Raw genomic sequence first — 20,137 nt, 5'->3', positions numbered from 1 at the left:
GCTTTTGTGGACTTCTGAAGGACATGGAGAGGCTTCCAGCAGCCAACTTCAGAGAAGAAAAATTTGGAGACTTTGTAGGTAGCCAAGCAACTGAAACTGTTGCCAGCTTTGCTGCTGTTACAGCCTGGCTGGGAACGTGAAGACCTGGAGCCCAGCACTTTGCTGAGTTGTGTGGGTGTGGCCATTTGTTGGGTTGTTCAGCTACTGCAGCTTCTGTTTTGAGTACTGATTGTCTGGTGCTGTGCTGGAGCATCTCAGCAGCTCCTTGAGCATCTCTTGTTGTGTCTTCTACTATCTTTGTGAGTTGGAACCCAGCCTATAGTCTGGCTGCTGCATGCTCCAGAACCTCAGTGGCAGGAAGATGCCATCTTGGGAGCCTTTGTGTATAGGACTTTAGAACACTGGACACTGTTTCAGGTGAGATAAACTGCCATTTGTAGCCTCAGCAACTCTTTGTTTTCCCTGGTTTGTTAAATAAATCCCCTTGTTGTTGTTCTCTGAACCTGAGTAGCATTGCAATTGTGCTTGTGGTTGAAGAACTCTGATAATGATGGGTAAAGTATTTGGGCAGTGACCTTGGCCAGTTTTAGTGCCACTTGCTGCCCTGTATCACAAGCAGTATTCCATCTATCTGCTTTTTAAGGAGTTCCAAATAGCCACTACATTGAACCCACACCTCCATTCCATGGTAGATAAGAACTACAGTGATTAACGTTTTAGGTAAATGAGTAACATAATTGAAAAATTTCAAGGATTACTGTCATATTCCTGCTATCTGAGAAAGTTCAACAGAAATAAGCAGGTTTTGTGGCAAAATTGTGGTGAGTGGAATGAGAAATGGAATAAAGTATTTGAAAGTTTTAAACACTAAAGTTTTAAACACTAAAAGTGATCACCTTCAGCTTTTTTTTGGCTCATTTTTCTTTCTTTGCCTCATTTTACCTTACATCAGACACTCCTTCTCAAAGGACTCCAGAGCCTTGTGCTATGGAATATGAAGATTTTGAGTCCTCTGCTCATTGGTATATCCAGATAACCCTGAAGTGATATGTTGAGGCAGAATATGGCATCTATAACATGGCATGATGTCTAAGCCATGAGGTGATATCTAGAGCTATGATGTGACATCTAGAGGAGAATCGCTCTCGCAGTGCTCTTCACATAAGCTAACCCAGATCTCCTACTTCCCATCCATTAGCAAGTGGGAATCTTTTTTTTTTTTTTTTTAAAGAGGCACGTATTTTATTTATTTATTTATTTGTTTGTTTGTTTATACATGCACTGGGTACAGTCAGAAGCACGGGAGGGTGAGAGAATTCACCAGAGCCAGAGCGGGGAGCAGAGCAGGCAGAAGGACCGAAGCACACTGCTGAGGGGAGCAGCGGGCGGCAGGAGAGGTCTGCGCGCCATGTGGGACTGTCCTCCGGTGGCCGGGGAGCAGCCGGGGATTGAACCAGCGCCGTGGAGGTCGCGGGGAGCTTCGCAACCCAGCGCTCAACCGCTGCACCACCGGGGAGGCCCAAGAATCTTCTTAAATTCTTGACCTCTGCCACCCTCAAAATGCCAACCCAGTTTTCAGTGGGCCCCAGACAGCTACCCTGTCCCAGGCCATATATAATTCTTTGGGGTCCAAATGTCTGGAAATAAATGTGCTCCATCTAGACAGTCGCAGACTTCTGTCCTCGTTTTCCAAAACACTCTCCTTCCATCCTGGTGTATCCCGAAGTTTGGCAGTGATGATAGCAAAGGAATTCTTTACAACCTGATTGTTAACAATGAGTGAGTGGTCAGGAAAACCTTGGGATTTGAGTCAACTCAATGATTGTGACACTCATGAGAATCTTAAGATGTCTGGCCCTAAACTGGATATGGAGGACCCATAAATAAAGTCAACAGCTCAGTCCCTACCTTTGTAAGGCTCACAGCTTGGTAGAACTGGGTTTAAAAACAAAAGTGAAAATTCTAAAATTTAAAACTATAATTGTAGAAGTAAAAAACTAAGTTTGTGTATCTATCTATCTATCTATCTATCTATCTATCTATCTATCTATCATCTATCTATCTATATATCATTTCTATCCTTGGAGTAGGGAAGTCTTTCCCTCTCAACATGTATTTATCAAAAAAACACAGGTATATCTGATTTCATTAACATTAACTTTGTCGTCTAAATAAACCTTTAAGAAAAGTGAAAAGACAAGTTACAAACTGGGATATGGTGTATTGACAAAGGATTAGAATAAAGGATAAAGAACTACAGATCCAGAAGAAATATTCAAGTAATTCAATAGAAAAATGGCAAAAGACGTAACTTCCAGTTCTGAAAAGAAGAAAAGCTTTTAGCCTATAAATATATGAAGTGATCCTTAATGTCCTTATTAAGCAGAAAAATGAAAACCAAAACCAAACTAAGAATTTTTACAGACATTTCATTGGTACAATTTACAATATTTGAAATTACCAAGCATTATGGAAATTGATCCATTATTGGGAGTGAGGGAGTATGTATTGGTACAACCACTTGGAAAACAACTTGAGATTATTTAGACTGTGTGAACACTGGCATACTTTAGCTCCTAGGAATAGAGCCTGTTGATTGGCATACTTTATCTCCTAGGAATAGAGCCTGTTGGAACTCTTGTACATGAGACCCAGTCTTGTACAAGGATGTCTATGTAAGCACTGTTTATTATAACAAAAAGTGGGAACACTATCAGTGTCCATTTGTAGGAGCAGGTGAACATAAATTATGGTATATCCACACCACAGAATGTTACAGACCAATAAAAAAAAGTGAACCCTGATTACAGTTGACAAACTTATTGAATCTTCATAACATTAGTGAGAGACAAAAACAACATAGGAAAATATATGTGTGCAGTACCATTTTTATAAGGACTAAGAGCAAGCAAAACTATGCAATATTGATCAAGCGTATATCTCTGTCTGCCTCCCTGCATATTTATTTACAAGGCTAAGGAATTAAAAGCACAAATGCAAAATAACAATTATCATCTTTAGAAATGTGTGAGGACACATGACTCAACAAAAATAAAGTAAACAATCCAGTCAAAAAATGGGCAGAAGAGCTCAAAAGATACTTCTCCAAAGAGGAAATGCAAATGATTAACAGGTATATGAAAAAATGTTCACCATCACTTCTAATCAGGGAAATGCAAATCAAAACCACAATGAGATACCATCTTACAGCAATGAGAATGGCACATATTAAAAAAAATGGCAACAACAAATGGCAAGGATGTGGGGAAAAAGGAACTTTGCACTGCTGGTGGGAATGCAAACTGGTCCAACTACTATGGAAAACTGGAGATTCCTCAGTCTACTAAAAATGGAGCTACCATATGACCAAGCAATTACACTCTTAGGGATCTACCCAAAGGACACAAAAGCACTAATTCAAAAAGATACCTGCAAACCTATGTTTATTGCAGCACTATTTATAATAGATAAGATATATGGAAACAGCCCAAATGCCTCAAAATAGGTGACTGGTATATGTACACCATGGAATATTACTCAGCAATCATAAAGGATAAACTGATGCTACTTGCAGCAACCTGGATGGAGCTAGAAGGGATTGTGCTCAGTAAAATAAGCCAGAAGGAAAAAAGAAAAATATAGGATGATTTAACTTATAGGAGGAATATAGGAGAACCAAATAAGGGATAACAACAACAAAAAATAACAACAACAACAATAATAACAACAACAACAACAAAATTAGCAGGCAACCATAAATCAGAGACATTCTTCAAGGGAGGGGGAGGAAAAGGGATCAAAATAGGGAAGAGAAGAGCACAAGGGACTATGCTGATGGGTCACAGGCGAAATGGTTGTGTGAATTTTACAGGAAATACACCTAAAAGGAGAAAGCAAACAAGCATACATTGTACAAAAATGAACAATCATGTAAAATATATAAATTTTAAAAATTATGAAAACAAAAAAAGAAATGTGTGAGGACAGGATAGTGCAGATTTAGGGTGCAATAGAGAAATCTGAATTTTTAGCAATATTTAGTTTTTGTGTCACAGTGTTCATTGTATTATAAATAGATAAACTAATTCACAAATAAATAAAGTATAATCCAGGGATTCTACTGTAAAAGACTAAAGAGAGACTGAATTTCTTGCAGGAACAACTAAACAGTATGAGGTGTCATTAGAGAATTATGAAAAAAAAAAAGAAAATAGATTTTGAGTGTGAGGATAATGAATTTGCCTTTGAACCCTTTTATTTTGAGTTTTCCATGTGACATTCAAATAAGTGGTCTAATATATAGGTCAGAGATGGAAATAAAAATTTGTGGGTCAAAACAATATAGAGGTAGATTATTGTTGCAATATTTAGAGCTGAGAAATAGGTGAGAAAAGGTCATATAGTGCTTGACCTTAATATATCCTCTTTTGGAAAATGTTCAAGTTTTGTCCATTAAAAATTGTATGTAGACATTAAAAAATATTCTGGTTATAACTTCTTTGTTGTTTATATTTTCATAGGTTGTGCCTTCATTTTCATTGTCAAGGGTGCTTTTTGAAGAAGTCCTTGATTTTATTGAAGAAGAGTGCTTGTTAAATAAGTGAAAAAAATAATAAACAGTAATATGCATACTTAATTTTAATGAGATAATGAAGGATCCCTTCAGTTTGTATTCACTTTTTTTACCAGATAAATTTGCTAATTATTCAAGACCTGCCTAGTGAGAGAACAAATAGAAGGGATTTGCTATGCATTCTGGGTACATGAGCTCAAGCATGGAGCATGCTAGTATATGCTGGGACATGCATTGCTTAAGTCTGTTGAGAACATGGGAAGCCTAAGCTGGGCGCTGCCCAACAGCTGTGCACTCCACCAGGGCAAAAACTGTTCCAGTTTTGTTTACTGCTCTGTTTCAGGGGCCCAGTACAGAGCTTGGTAGGCAATAGGTGCTTCTCAAATGAGAGACAGTTGACTGGGGCTAGAGACTTAATCTGCTTTTGGGGCTGACTTCAGAATTAGGTTCCTAATAGTTCAAATGACAGTCTCCAGAGGAATGTGATAAAATTAATTTATTTTCCAAAAATTTGGCCCGTTATGGTGGAGGTTTACTAGATGAATAACAAATGTCTGACAAAGAAGTATCATGATCCAGATGGCCAATTTGTTTCATAGCAACATGTCAGGTATCAGTGCAAGCGGGCCATCAAAAGCCAGGCATATTGTCATGGAGGGGAAGGACTACCTTGTTTTTGCATTCAGTGTATTGTGATATCACATGTCATGTAGCCACAGAAAAACTCCACCAGTACAATGAGAGTGAAAGGCAAGAGACATCTTACTATTATTATTTAAATAGTAATGACATCTTAACTAGGTCATAGCTTCAGAGAACTCCAGAAACCCCTGACATATTTTGTGAATTGTTACCAGTGCATGAAAATAACCAATAAAAATTCTTCACATTTAGTTTGTGCTCAATAAATAAAGTATTTTTATTAATATTTGACATCATTCACTAAAGAGAATAAAGTGAGCAAATGTTGTTACCATGTGGGGAAGAAGGCCCTTAGAGTATATATAGAGAAGAGCTGGAAACTTTGCAGAAGAGATTCATTACTCTGCCCATCCTGTGCTCTCTTTTACCCAGTATATGTATGTGCATGTGCAAGTCTTAGTGTGTGCATATTGTGTGAATGTGTGTGAGTGTGTGTGATTAGAGGGGCAGAGTAGAGAGTAAGGAGGGGTTCCAATAGAACATACATTATCCATCCAGTCTAAACCAGGAGACATATTCAATACCATAGTCAATTGCCACGGATGTTAGAAATAGGATAAAGTCACACTAAATTACAATAGTGACAGTAAGATTCACTCTAGTGATGGTAGGACAGTATTGACTTTTATAAAAACTGGGATGATGTGGCATATGATGGAAGAATATTAGGAATTTTATTTGCGATGGTATTCATTATATATTATCTGACATAAAATGTGTACAAACCTGCTTCTAGATTAAAAAGGCAAGTGAATTAGTGGAAAAATATTTTCCCTTTCAAATATAAAGTAACATGTTAAATAGTAAAAGAAACACAAAAGCATATTTGTAGTTACTTATAAGATATCTCTGAACCAGAAATTGAAGAGAAGCCAAATAATGAATGAAGATATCACTCAAACAAGTGTATGGCACTTTTTTACGGATAGTAGGTATTGGTTATTATAAGGCCATTATAAAGGCAACACACTGAATGCAATTTACTAATATCAATAGTAAATTTAATAACACTTGTTTCGTGACACAACATGTTGTCTATCCTCAATAATGTTCCATGTGCACTTAAAAAGAATATGAACTCACCTCTTCTTGGGTGAAGTATCCTCTAATTGTCTAATAAGCCTATCTGGTCTAATTCCTATTTTTTTCCTTGTTGATTTGATGTCTGGCTGATCTGTTCATTGATGTAAGTAGCAAAATTAGGAAGATTTAATGGTATCAAATTAGAAATCAACCATAATAGGAAAGCAGGAAAATCCTCAAATATGTGGAGACTGAATAACATGCTACTGAATTATTATTGCCTTAGTGAGGAACTCAAAGGAGAAATTAAAAAATGCCTGAAGACAACAAAAGCGAAGACACAAACTACCAGAAACTACAGGACAGAGAAAAAGCAATACTAAGATGGAAGTATACAGCAATATAGCATCAAATACAACGTCTAACCTTATACCTTAGGGAACTAGAAAGTAAATAACAAAGGAAAGCCACTAGAGGAAGGAAAATGAAAATAATAAAAATTAGAGGGAAAATAAATGAAATAGAAATCAAAAGGACCTTTGACAAAGGAGCAAAGACTATGCATTGGAGCAAAGAAAGTTTGTTCAATAAATGGTGCTGGGAAAACTGGGTCGCTACATGCAAAAGAATGAAGCTTGACCACTACCTCACACCATACACAAAAATCAACTCAAAATGGATTAAAGAACTAGACATAAGACCTGAAACCATAAAATACATAGAAGGAAATATAGGCGAAACACTACGGGATTTGCACATCAAAGACATCTTTACAGACACATCACCCAAAGCAGTGATAGTGAAGAGAAAGATAAACAGCTGGGACTACATCAAATTAAAGAGCTTCTGCACAGCAAAAGAGACAATAACAAAAACAAAGAGAAACCCCACCAACTGGGAGAACATTTTTGCACCCAACACTAATGATAAAGGACTGATCACAAAAATCTGCAAAGAGCTGATGAGACTCAGCAACAACAAAGAAAATAATCCAGTCAAAAAATGGGCAGAAGAGCTAAAAAGAAACTTCTCTGAAGAGGAAATGCAAATGGCCAACAGACATATGAAAAAATGTTCAACATCACTTGTAATCAGGGAAATGCAAATCAAAACTACCATGAGATACCATCTCACACCAGTGAGAATGGCACATATTAAAAAAACTAGCAACAACAAATGTTGGCGAGGATGTGGAGAAAAAGGAACTCTTGTGCACTGTTGGTGGGAGTGCAAACTGGTCCAACCACTATGGAGAGCTGTGTGGAGATTTCTGGACCTACTAAACATAGAGCTTCCATATGATCCAGCAATTCCACTCCTAGGTATTTACCCAAAGGACACAGAAACATCAATTCCAAAGAGCACCTGCACTCCTATGTTTATAGCAGCACTGTTTACAATAGCTAAGCTTTGGAAACAACCCAAATGCCCAAAAATAGATGACTGGATCAAGAAGATGTGGTACATATATACCATGGAATATTACTCAGCATTCAAAAAAGATAAACACATGCAATTTGCAGCAACATGGATGGCACTGGAAGGGATCATGCTCAGCGAAATAAGCCAAAAAGAAAAAGAAAAATACCGGATGGTCTCACTCATAGCAGGAATCTAGAAAACTTAAATAAGGGACCAGGAAAATGAATATAAGAAAGTGAAAATCAAAATCAACAAAAAACTATGAACCAGAGACACTTTTTGGGGGGTGGGGGGCGGGAGGGGAAGGATTGGGGTCAGAATGGGGCGTTTGCAATTGTATGGGGGAATATAAAAATAAAATTTAATATTAAAAAAAATAAAATAAAATAAAATTAAAAAAAAAAAAAAAAAAAAAAAATCAAAAGGACCAAAAAGTCAATGAAACCCAAAGTTGGTTATTTGAAAAGATAAAAAAAATAGACAAACTCTAGCAAGGCCTACTAAGAAAAAAGGGAGAAAACACTAATAAATAGATTCAGAAATGAAAGAGGAGAAATTACAACAGATAACTCAGAAATACAGCAGAACAGAAGAGACTATGAACATCGAAGAAATGGACAATTTTTAGAAACTTGCAACATCCAAGAGTGAATTAGGGAGAAATAGAAAACCTGAGCAGACCATTAAAAAACAAGGAAATGGAAACAGAAATCAAAATTCTAGGATTAGAGAGCTTAACAAGTGAGTTCTTCCAAAGCTCAAAGGTGAATTACCATTCTCAAACATCTCAAAAAAAATTCAGGAGCAGAAAATGCATCTAGACTCATTTTATGAGGCCAACATTCCTCTGATACCAAAAGCAGACAAAAATATCACACATATCGATGTAAAAATCCTTAATCAAATCTTAGCACACTGACTTCAACAATACACTGAAAGGATAAAATATCATGACCAGGAAAAATTTATGCCTGGAATGCAAGGATATTCAAAATCCACAAATTGAACAATGTAATTCACCACATCAACAACAACAAAACAGATTGAAAACTTAAGTTCATACCTATAGATGCAGAGAAAAACTTTGACAAGATTCAATGTCCATGTATGATAGAAGTTTAAAAAATGGGGATAGATGCTATACCTCATCACAATAAAGTTCTTATATGATAAACCCATATCTTACCTCGTACTCAGTGGTGAAAAAATGAAAGCTTTTTTTTAAAAAAAATTATTTTATATAATTCTTACATCATTTTTCATTTTTGCACAATGTATGCATTTTCATTTTGGTTATATTCCCCATACAGTTCCCACCCCCTTTATTTTGGTCCTAATCCTTCCTCTCCCTACTTCCCCTCCCCTCATAGTGTGTCTCTGGCTTATAGTTACTTGTTGATTTTGATTATTTCTTTATTATAATTAATCTTTTTCCTGTTCCCTTATTTAAGTTTTCTAAATTCCTGCTATTAGTGCGACCATCGGTATTTTTCTTTTTCTTTCTGGCCTATTTTGCTAAGCATGATCCCTTCCAGCTGATCCATGTTGCTGCAAATTGCATGAGTTTATCTTTTTTGATTGCTGAGTAATATTCCATTGTGTATAGGTACCACATCTTCTTGATCCAGTCATCTATTTTTGGGCATTTGGGTTGTTTCCATAGCTTAGCAATTGCAAATATTTCTGCAATAAACATAGGGGTGCAGGTGCCCTTTTGAATTAATGTTTCTGTGTCCTTTGGTAAATACCTAGGAGTGGAATTGCTGGCTCATACAGAAGCTCTATATTTAGTGGGTTGAGGTATCTCCACACAGCATTCCATAGTGGTTGGACCAGTTTGCACCCCCAACAGCAGTGCAGGAGAAATCATTTTTCTCCACATCCTCGCCAACATTTGTTGTTTCTAGTTTTTTTAATATGTGCCATTCTCACTGGTATAAGATGGCATCTCATCGTAGTTTTGATTTGCTTATCCCTGATTACAAGTGATGTTGAACATTTTTTCATATGCTTGTTGGCCATTTGCATTTCCTCTTTGGAGAAGTTTCTTTTTAGCTCTTCTGCCCATTTTTTGACTGGATTATTAACTTTGTTTTTGCTGAGTCTCATCAGTGCTTTGTAGATTTTTGTGATCAGTCCTTTATCATTAGTGTTGCGTGCAAAAATTTTCTCCCAGTTGGTGGGGTTTCTCTTTGTTTTGGTTATTGTCTCTTTTACTGTACAGAAGTTCTTTAATTTGATGTAGTCTCAGCTGTTTATCTGTGCCTTCACTATCACTGCTTTGGGTGATGTGTCTGTAAAGATGTTTTTGAGGTGCATGTCATGTAGTGTTTTGCCTATATTTCCTTCCATATATTTTATGGTTTCAGGTCTTATGTCTAGTTATTTAATCCATTTTGAGTTGGTTTTTGTGCATGGTGTGAGGTAGTAGTCAAGCTTCATTCTTTTGCATGTAGCTACCCAGTTTTCCCAGCACCATTTATTGAACAAACTTTTTTTGCTCCAGTGCATATTCTTTGCTCCTTTGTCAAATATTAGTTGAACGTAAATCTGTGGGTTTATTTCTGGATTTTCTATTTGGTTCCATTGGTCCACATGTCTGTTCTTGTTCCAATACCATGCAGTTTTGATTATTATGGATTTGTAGTATAGTTTGAAATCTGGGATTATGGTGCCTCCATTCCCTTCTTTTTTTTTTTTCAGGAGAGCTTTGGCTAGTCAGGGTTTTTGGTGGTTCCATATGAATCTCATCAATATTTGTTCTATTTCTTTGAAGAATGACATTGAAATTTTTACTGGAATAGCATTGAATCTGTAAATTGCTTTTGGTAGGATGGCCATTTTGATGTTAATTCTTCCAATCCATAAGCAGGGGATGTCTTTCCATTTCTTTGTGTCTTCTATTTCTTTTAACAGTGTTTTATAGTTTTATTTCTATAGGTCCTTTACCTCTTTTGTTAGGCTTATTCCCAAGTATTTGATTTTTTTTTTGTTTCTATAATAAAAGGGATTTTTTTCTTATTTCTTCTTCTTCAGATTTATTGTTTGTGTAGAGGAAGGCTGCTGATTTTTGTGTGTTGATTTTGTATCCTGCCACTTTTCCTAAACTGATTGATTAGTTTAAACAGTTTTTCTGTGGAGTTTCTGGGGTTCTCTACGTATATTATCATATCATCTGTAAATAATGATAGTTTGACTTCTTCCTTCCCTATTGGGATTCCTTGTATGTCTTTCTCCTGTTTTCTTGCTCTGGCTAGGATTTCCAGTATTATATTGAAAAGCAGAGGCGAGAGTGGACATCCTTGTCTTGTTTCATATCTTTTTTAAAAAGATTTATTTATTTATACAAGAACTGGGGTGCAGGACAGAGGCACAGGAGGGTGAGAGAATTCACCAGAGAGAGTGGGGAGCAGAACAGGCAGACAGACCGAAGACACTGCTAAGGGGAGCAGCAGGTGAGACAGGAGAGGTCTGCCATGCCATATGGGTTACTCCCTGGCCAGCCAGGAATTGAACCTGTGCTGTAGAGGCTGCCGACAGCTTCAAAGCACAGCGCTCAAACTGCTGCGCCACCAGGGAGACCCTTGTTTCAGATCTTAATGGAAATGCTTTTTACTTTTCACCGTTAAGAATGATACTGTCTATGGGCCTGTCATATATGGCCTTTATGATGTTGAGGTATGTTCCTTGTATCCCAAAACCTTTTCAAGGGCCTTTATCATAAATGGGTGTGATACTTTGTCAAAAGCTTTCTCAGCATCTATTGATGTTATCATATGGCTTTCGTATTTCTTTTTGTTGATGTGGTGGATTACATTGATTGATTTTCAGATGTTGAACCATCTTTGTGTCCCTGGAATAAATCCTACTTGGTCATGGCGAATTATCTTATGGATACATTGTTGGATTCTGATAGCTGAAATTTTATTGAAGATTTTTGCATCAGTGTTCATTAGAGAGATTGCCCTGTAGTTTTCTTTTTTAGTGTTGCCCTTGTTCGGTTTTGGTATTAGTGTAATGTTAGATTCATAGAACATGTTTGTTATTATCCCTTCCTTCTCAATTTTTTGAAAGAGTTTGTGAAGGATAGGCACTAATTCGTCTCTGAATGTTTGGTAGAATTCATTTGTAAATCCATCTGGTCCTGGGCTTTTGTTTTTGGGGAGGGTTTTGATTACCATTTCAATTTCACTGCTTGTAATTGGTTTGTTTAGGTGTTCTATTTCTTCTTTATCTAGCTTTGGGTGATTGTAGAGTTGTAGGAATTTTTCCATCTCTTGTGGATTGTTGAGCTTGTTTCCATATAACTCTTCATAGTAGTTTCTGATTATTCTTTTGATTTCTGCTGTGTCTGTTGTGATTCCTCCTTTTTCATTTATCATCCTATTTATTTGTGCTTTTTCCCATTTTTCCTTTGTGAGCCTGGCTAGGGGTTTGTCTATTTTATTTATTTTTTCAAAGAACCAACTTTTGGTTTCATTGATTTTTTGGATTGTTTTTTTAGTTTTGATTTCATTTATTTCTGCTTTGATTTTTATTATTTTTTTCTTCTACTGGTTTCTTATTTTTTAAAGATTTATTTATTTAGTTACACAAATACTGGGTACAGTCAGAAGTGCAGGAGGGTTAGAGAGAATTCACCAGAGCCAGAGCAGGGAGCAGAACAGGCAGACTCATGAAGTACACTGCTGAGGGGAGCAGCGGGCACGGCAGGAGAGGTCTGCGCACCATGTGGGACCCTCACCCAGCAGCCGGGGATCAAACCGGCTCTGCAGAGGCTGCGGGCAGCCTCGCAACCCAGCACTCAACCATTGCGCCACTTGGGAGGCCCTTCTTCTACTGGTTTTGGGGTTTTTTGTTGTTCTTTATCTAGTTCTTTGAGCTGCGAGATTAGGTTGTTTCTTTGAGTTCTTTATTGTTTCTTGATATGAGCCTCTATTGCTATATATTTTCCTCTTATTACTGCTTTTGCTGTGTCCCATACATTTAGGAAATTGGTGTCTGCCTTGTCATTCAACTCAAAGTATTTTTTAATTTCTTCTTTGATCTCCTCGTTAGTCCAGTGGTCTTCCAGTAGTGTGGTTTTTAATCTGCATGAGGTAGGATAGTTCCTTGCCTTCTTTTTATGGTTTATTTCTAGTTTGATGCCTTCATGGTCAGAGAAGATGGTTGGCATGATTTCAATCTTGGTGTATCTGTTGATGCTTGTCTTATGTCCCAGTATGTGATCAATCCTGAAGAATGATCTGTGTACGCTTGAGAAAAATGTGTACTCAGATTTTTGAAGGTTTAGTGTTCTATAGATGTCTGTTAAGCCCATGAGCTCTAGATCCTTATTTAGAGCTTTAACGTCCTTTCTTATTTTTTGTCTCGTCAATCTATCCATTGTTGATAATGGTGTGTTGAAGTCTCCTACTACATATGTGTTTTTTCTGATGCCTGTTTTCAGAGATGATAATAGTTGATAATAATGATAATATTTTGGCACTCCTTCATTTGGTGAGTATATGTTAATGAGTGTTATTTCTTCTTGAAGTATTGTCCCCTTGATCATAAAGTAGTGACCGTCTGGGTCTCTTTTTACCTTTTTGAGTTTGAAATCTGTTTTATCTGATAAAAGTATAGCTGTTCCTGCCTTCTTTTTTGGTCTATTTGCTTGTAGGATTGTTTCCCATCCTTTTACTTTCAGTATATTTTTATCTTTTGTAGCTAAATGTGTTTCCTGGAAACAGCAAAAGATTGGGTTTTGTTTCTTAATCCAGCCTGCAACTCTGTGTCTTTTTATTGAAGAGTTCAGTCCATTTACATTTAGAGTTAATATTGATATGTTAGCATCTGTATTTGCCATTTTGTTTGCCTTTTCTCTGGTTTTATTTATTTATTTTAATTATTTTTTTTTCTCTTGTTTCATTCTTATTCATCCCTCTGTTGGTTCTGGCTTTAGGACTCCTTGTAGTCTTATATGGGTAGTGGAGACTCACCCAGCCTGGAACACTCCCCAAAACAGTGGAGCCGCAAAGGAAAATCTGAGAAAGACAAACAAAACAACAAATGGCAATATAAGTTTGGAAGGGAATACCACACTGCAGAAAGAAATCTCCAGAATCCAATGACAAAAATCATGGAAGATCTATTCTTCCTATCAGAAACAGAATTCCAAATTGCCTTAATAAAAGAAATTTGAAGAATGGAAAAAAATTCAGAAAAACAAATGAATGCACTGAGAAAAAAGAAGATAGAAATTGAAGCTCTAAATAGGAAATAATATGGGTATACATGATATAAAAAGAGAAATAAAGGAGATGAAAAGTTCAGGTGAAAGGTATAACCAATTTGAAGAACAAATCAGTGTACTCGATGATGAGGACAAATAAAGAATTTAGGTAGATATAGAAAAAGAGACACAATGTAAAAAAAAAAATGAAGACACCCTGAGAATTATCCATCTACATGGAAATAAGAATAATGGATATACCAGAGAGAAAAGAGAAAGGAACAGAATAATAGGTATACCAGAAAGGAAAGAGAAAAAACAGAAAATACTTGAGGAAATAATATAGGAAATCATCTCAAATCTAGATGATTTCAATATAACTACTGAAAACTAAAAGGACCCTGTAGTACATACACAAAATGAGACCTACATAATAGTAAGCTTCCAAGAGTTCAAGACAAAGAAATAATATTGAAATTAGCAAGGGGGAAGAAGCAGACAACCTATAAATGTAACTTGATCGGGCTAACATCAGATTTTTCTAAAGAAACAAAGCTGCAAAAACAATGCAGGCAAAGAGAGCATGGAAGAGAAGGTACAATAGACACTGCAGAAAGTTAGAGGATAATAAGAGGTTACTATGAACATCTACATGCCATTAAGTTCAATAACCTCAGGGTGTCTTAGAATCACACAACCACCGGAGACTGAATAGTGAAAAAATAGAAAACCTATAAGACGAATTATAAGCAAGGAAATTGAAATAGTAATCAAAACTTTCCCCAAAAAACAAAAGCCCAGGACCAGCTGGCTTCACAAGTGAGTTCTACCAGAATTTCAAAGATGAATTAATACCTGTGCTTCTCAAACTCTTGCAAAAAGAAGAGAAATAAGGACTACTCCCAAATAAATTTTATGAGGTCAACATTACTTTCATAGCAAAATCAAACAAAGGCAACACACACACACACACAAAAACTATACTTTTTTCATATCTCCCCCCTTTAGCTTAAATGTTTCCTTAGAATAGAAATATTCCTTGTAGGCATTATAATGTTGGGGTTTCTTTCAAAAATCGTTTATACATTCTTTGTTTTGATTGGAGAATGTCATTCATATCCACTTAAATTTGTTATGGGTAGCTAAGGATTAATCATTATCTTTCTTTAAATTTATTGTATAGGTGTTTTGCAATTTCTTATTTTCTTTCTCTCTTGCTTTCCTCTTTTTGATTTGATGAGTTTCCGTATTATATGCTTTTATACATTTCTCTTAATATTTTTTCTGTTTCACTGTCGAATTTTGCTTTGTAGTTACAAAGAGCTCTCATAAGTTATGTCATATTTGGGCCTCCCCTGGTGGCGCAGCGGTTGAGCTCTGTGCTGTGAAGCTGCCCGCAGCCTCTGCAGTGCCAGCTCTATCCTCGGCCGCTGGCGAGGGTCCCACATGGCGCGACAGACCTCTCCTGTCTCTCCCGCTGCTCCTCTCAGCAGTGTATTTCATCAGTCTGCCTATTCTGTTCCCCACTCTGGCTCTGGTGAATCCTCTCACCCTCCCGCGCTTCTGACTGTACCTGGTGCTTGTATAAATAAATAAATAAATCTCAAAAAAAGTTATGTCATATTTATAATACTAAGGTAAATAAGATAATTTGTTCATATACAAAAACAGCATTTTCACTCTCCATCATCACATTTCAAGTTTTTGATGTCAAAGTTTACATCTGTAATTGGATGTTCCTTAATAAATTACTGTAGCTATGGTTATCTTTATTTATTTTGCCTTGTATTCTATACACAGAATTATATGCCTTACCCACAAATAATCTACCAATTATTATAGAATAAATTTACAATGTTATTAGTGTATTTTGAATTTGGCCATTATTCACCCTTACCAGTGAGTTTCATATTTTTATATTACTTTGTTTTACTAGTTATCATCCTTTATTTTTAGCTTAAAGAATATTTGGCATGTCTCCTAAGGCAGGTCTGGTGATGATGAACTCTTCCAGCTTTTGTGTTTTGTTTTGTTTTTTTTCCTGAGAGTATTCTAAAGATAAGCTTTGCCAAGTATTTTTGGTCAGCAAGATTTTCCCCGGTGCTTTGGATATATTTTACCACCATTTTCTTTTGAAGTGCAATGTTTCTGCTGAAAAATACATTGAATCTCATGGGGGTTCCCTTTTACGTGACACACTTCTTTTTTCTTGCTGCTTTTCAGTATCACCTGTCTTTGATTTTTGACTTATTAATATGTGGATTGGTAAAAATCTTCTTTAGGTTGAACCTAATTAGGAACTTTTGAGTTTCCTGTACTTAGATGTTCATATCTTTACCAAGAGCTTCCATATGATCCAGCAGTTCCACTCCTAGATATTTACCCAAATGACACAGAAACATTAATTCCAAAGGGCACCTGCATCCTTATGTTTATAGCAGCACTATTTATAATAGCTAAGCTATGGAAACAACCCAAATGCCCAAAAATAGATGACTGGATCAAGAAGATGTGGTATATATACACAATGGAATATTGCTCAGCAATCAAAAAAGATAAACACATGCAGTTTGAAGCAACATGGATGGAGCTAGAAGGAATCATGCTCAGCGAAATAAGTCAGAAAGAAAAAGAAAAACACCAGATGGTCTCACTCATAGCAGGAATCTAGAAAACCTAAATAAGGGACCAGGAAAAAGACTAATTAATACAAAGTAAAAATCAAAATCAATAAGCAACTATAAACCAGAGACACACAACTGCGGCGGGGGGTGAGGAGAGGTGAGGAGAGGAAGGACTAGGGTCAAAATAAGGGGGGGATGCAATTGTATGGGGAATATAACCAAAATGAAAATGCATACATTGTGCAAAAATGAAAAAATGATGTAAGAATTATATAAAATAAAATATTTTTTAAAAAAGATTTATTTTATTTATACAAGAGCTGGGGTACTGGCCAGAGGTGTGGGAGGGTGAAAGGATTCACCAGAGACAGAGTGGGGAGCAGAACAGGCAGATTGACTGAAAACACACTGCTGAAGGGAGCAGCAGGTGAGACAGGAGAGGTCTGCCGTGCCATGTGGTTATCTCCCTGGCCGGCTGGGAATCGAACCCACACTGCAGAGGCTTCACAGTGCTGCGCTCAACCCGCTGCGCCGCCGGGGAGGCCCTTTTTTATTATTTTCAATCACTTACTGTTCTCCTTTCTCTTTACCCCTTTGATAATTTCCACAATACAAATATTGTGTCCTTGACAGTATTACATAGATCCTGTAGACTATATTCTTTCTTTTTTGTTCTTGTTTTTTTCCATCTGATTGGATGACTTCATATTGTTTGTCTTCAAGATTTATGATGCCTTTTTTTCCTTGATCAAATCTGTTTTTGAATCTGTGTATAGTCTTTTGTTTGTTTGTTTTTGATCCAGTGTATTCCTCACTACCCAAATTTTTGTTTTGTGTGTGTTTTCTATTTTGTGTTTTCTATATCTTTTTAAAACTTCTTTAGTGATCTTATATTGATTTTCTGATATTATTAAATTATTTATCTGTACTGTAGTTATCTGAATTTCTTTAGAATATTATTTTGCATATGTTTTCAACAATTAATGCTGGAGGATTTTGAATTTATTATGTTCCTTTTGATGTGTATATTTCCCTGATTCATTATACTTCCTTGCATAGGTGACTGAGAATTTGAAGAAGCAATGACTTATCCAGATTTCATGTACCTAATTTAATAAGAAAAGACCTTCATCTACAGGTGGAGACATGATGGAAAATGCTATGGCCCCATTGAGGGCTCCATAAGTATGGGCGGATTGTGTCTCTGGGTCCAGAAGAGTGTATAGAATATAGGCTCAGGAAATTAGTTTCCATGACATCAATAACTGTGAACTTTGATGACAATTTCTGTGGAACAGTCTAGATATCATTCAAATGCTGTGGTGGTCAACAGCAGCGCTTGGCCCAGTGGCAAGTACTTGTGGCAATAGATGACAGCCTATCTATGTTCAGCTGTGGATACAGGTTGCAGATGCCTGTGAGGTGGCAAAGGTGAGATGCAAACAAATGTACATTGGTGAGGGCCTCCCCGGTGGCGCAGCGGTTGAGTGCTGGGTTGCGAAGCTGCCCACAGCCTCTGCAGCACCGGTTCGATTCCCGGCTGCTCCCCGGCCACCAGAGGAGGGTCCCACATGGTGCGCAGACCTCTCCTGCCGCCTGCTTCTCCCCTCAGCAGTGTACTTTGGTCCTTCTGCCTGCTCTGCTCCCCGCTCTGGCTCTAGTGAATTCTCTCACCCTCCTGCGCTTCTGACTGTACCTAGTAACTTTGGGAGGCCTGGGCTATCAGAATATGCTTTGGATGAATGCTTAGGTGTAGGCATGTATATGGTGGTGGGAAATGTGAAGGTAAACCAATGTGGGCATTTATGCATGAAGGAGTTAAACACTGGTATGCTTGGTGGTAGAGCCCAGGGAAAGGAATTGAATACAGATATGGTCCCAATAACAGCAAAACTATAGTATTTAAAATGGCATGGTAGTTCCACAAAATAGACCCGTATACCAATTGAACAAAATAGAAAGCCCAGGAATACCCTCTACATTTCGGGTCAACTAATATTTTTCTAGGGAGCCAACAAAACTCAGTGGGAAAGGATAGTCTATTTAACAAAGTATAGAGGAAAAACTGGACCACCTCATGTAGACATCAAATTAACTGCTTAATTACCTCACTCACTAAAGTGTAAATAATTAAATTTAGTCTTAATCTTGATTACTCAGTTCTGGTTCATATTTAAAGGTGATCCATCAAGGTTTCAAAGTAAGCCAAAATGATTAAATTAACTAAGAGAGTGCACTCCAACATGGTCAATCATTATGGTTTTCCATTTGGTTCAATGTCCATTCAGATGCATAAGGCCTAGAGATGGAGTGGCCCAGAGAAGAGATGTTTGGTGAGTATTTCATGGTAAAATCATTTTTGCTGTGTACTTTAAAGATGAAGCTGGCTTCATGAATGACTGAGATCAAGTCTGAAACTATATATCATTGGTGGAAGAATGATGTAAATATACAGTCTGATATCCACTTAACTCACACAAATGGTTTAAAAGTCTAAAATGAGTTAAAGTAACATATTATACTTTATACATAAGTATATGAGAAGAAAACAGAGAAGTGTGGACTAGGTTAAGAAGAATTCAGCTAGAGAGATAAAGACAGAAATATAGGAGACGAGTTAAGAAATATTAGGATACACAGAGCATTACAGACCTAGGGTATTAGGACACACAAAGCATCATGGACTTAGGATATTAGAATACACAGAACACCACTCATCTGTGTCATACATCCTAGGATATTAGGATACACAGAATATCACTAATCTATGTCATACATTGTATCTATTTGGAATATGAGAAAAAGGCATATTTTAAAATAATAATTGACTTCTATTTTCCATTTATAGAGTAAAGAACCAACAAAAACTGTTGTCCCACCTATTCAACAAGAATAAAATTGGACATATTGCAGATTAGTGACGTCCTCTAAAACCACCAGAATTCCCAAGGCAGGCAAGTAACACAGTGCCTGGAGAACAGGAACATGCTTCAGCCACAGGACCAATCTTTGTTTGCAGCCTGAAGGTTATATTACCTGGCAATATCAAAATTTGTCAATCAGTCTCTGAAGTCTGTGTGTGGACAAATACAGGAAAAAGTGAATCTTTGGAGACTGAAGACATGGGATTTCCTCCTTTTGTAGGATTTTCATGAGGGTGTTTAAAAGGCAGGTTAGGGGAGATGAGGCTAGAATTCTGAGACTGTTTACTTCGTGGGCTTGATGGGAGAGGGCCCACCATTTACCGCTAGAAAAATGTGAATACATTTCTCTTCTATCTCACCTGTAGTGCAGAAATCTTAATCTGCAGGGATAAAGCACTCAAATCCAACTGTAGATGATATGTGAAAGGAGCACACCAACAGAATCCCTGAACAGACCCCTCTTCCCTAAAGAAACCAAAGCCTTAACTCACATGACACTGTTGGAAATTGGCTTCACCTGGGAGTGAGGAACAAAGAAACAACATCTTTATCAATGGGGACAAAGAGGGCATGAGGTATTCTTTTTTCAACATTGTGTTTGGAAGAGGATCAAATTCTAGATAAAAAAAAAAAAAGCAGGGTACCATGAAAGGAA

General features: G+C 36.9%; 1 protein-coding gene across 2 annotated transcripts in view; it reads left to right on the top strand.

The window, feature by feature from the left end:
- The window catches only part of MGAT1 (alpha-1,3-mannosyl-glycoprotein 2-beta-N-acetylglucosaminyltransferase), a 46,059-nt gene extending 26,517 nt beyond the window's left edge, over window positions 1-19,542 (top strand). Inside the window, exons 6-7 of one of the 2 annotated variants that reach the window (XR_008550408.1) lie at window positions 18,847-18,891; window positions 19,407-19,542. The gene's annotated coding sequence lies outside the window, so the exon portion shown is untranslated. The remainder of the gene's footprint in view (window positions 1-18,846; window positions 18,892-19,406) is intronic. The other variant, XR_008550406.1, reaches the window with a different exon arrangement.
- Window positions 19,543-20,137: the final 595 nt, after the last annotated feature.

The sequence above is a fragment of the Talpa occidentalis genome, unplaced genomic scaffold (genome assembly GCF_014898055.3).
Source record: "Talpa occidentalis isolate TD23 unplaced genomic scaffold, MPIMG_talOcc4v2.1 talOcc4.9, whole genome shotgun sequence".
Taxonomy (NCBI): domain Eukaryota; kingdom Metazoa; phylum Chordata; class Mammalia; order Eulipotyphla; family Talpidae; genus Talpa; species Talpa occidentalis.
The sequence above is the reverse complement of the archived record's forward strand: the minus strand, read 5'-3'. Positions and strand labels throughout refer to the sequence as shown.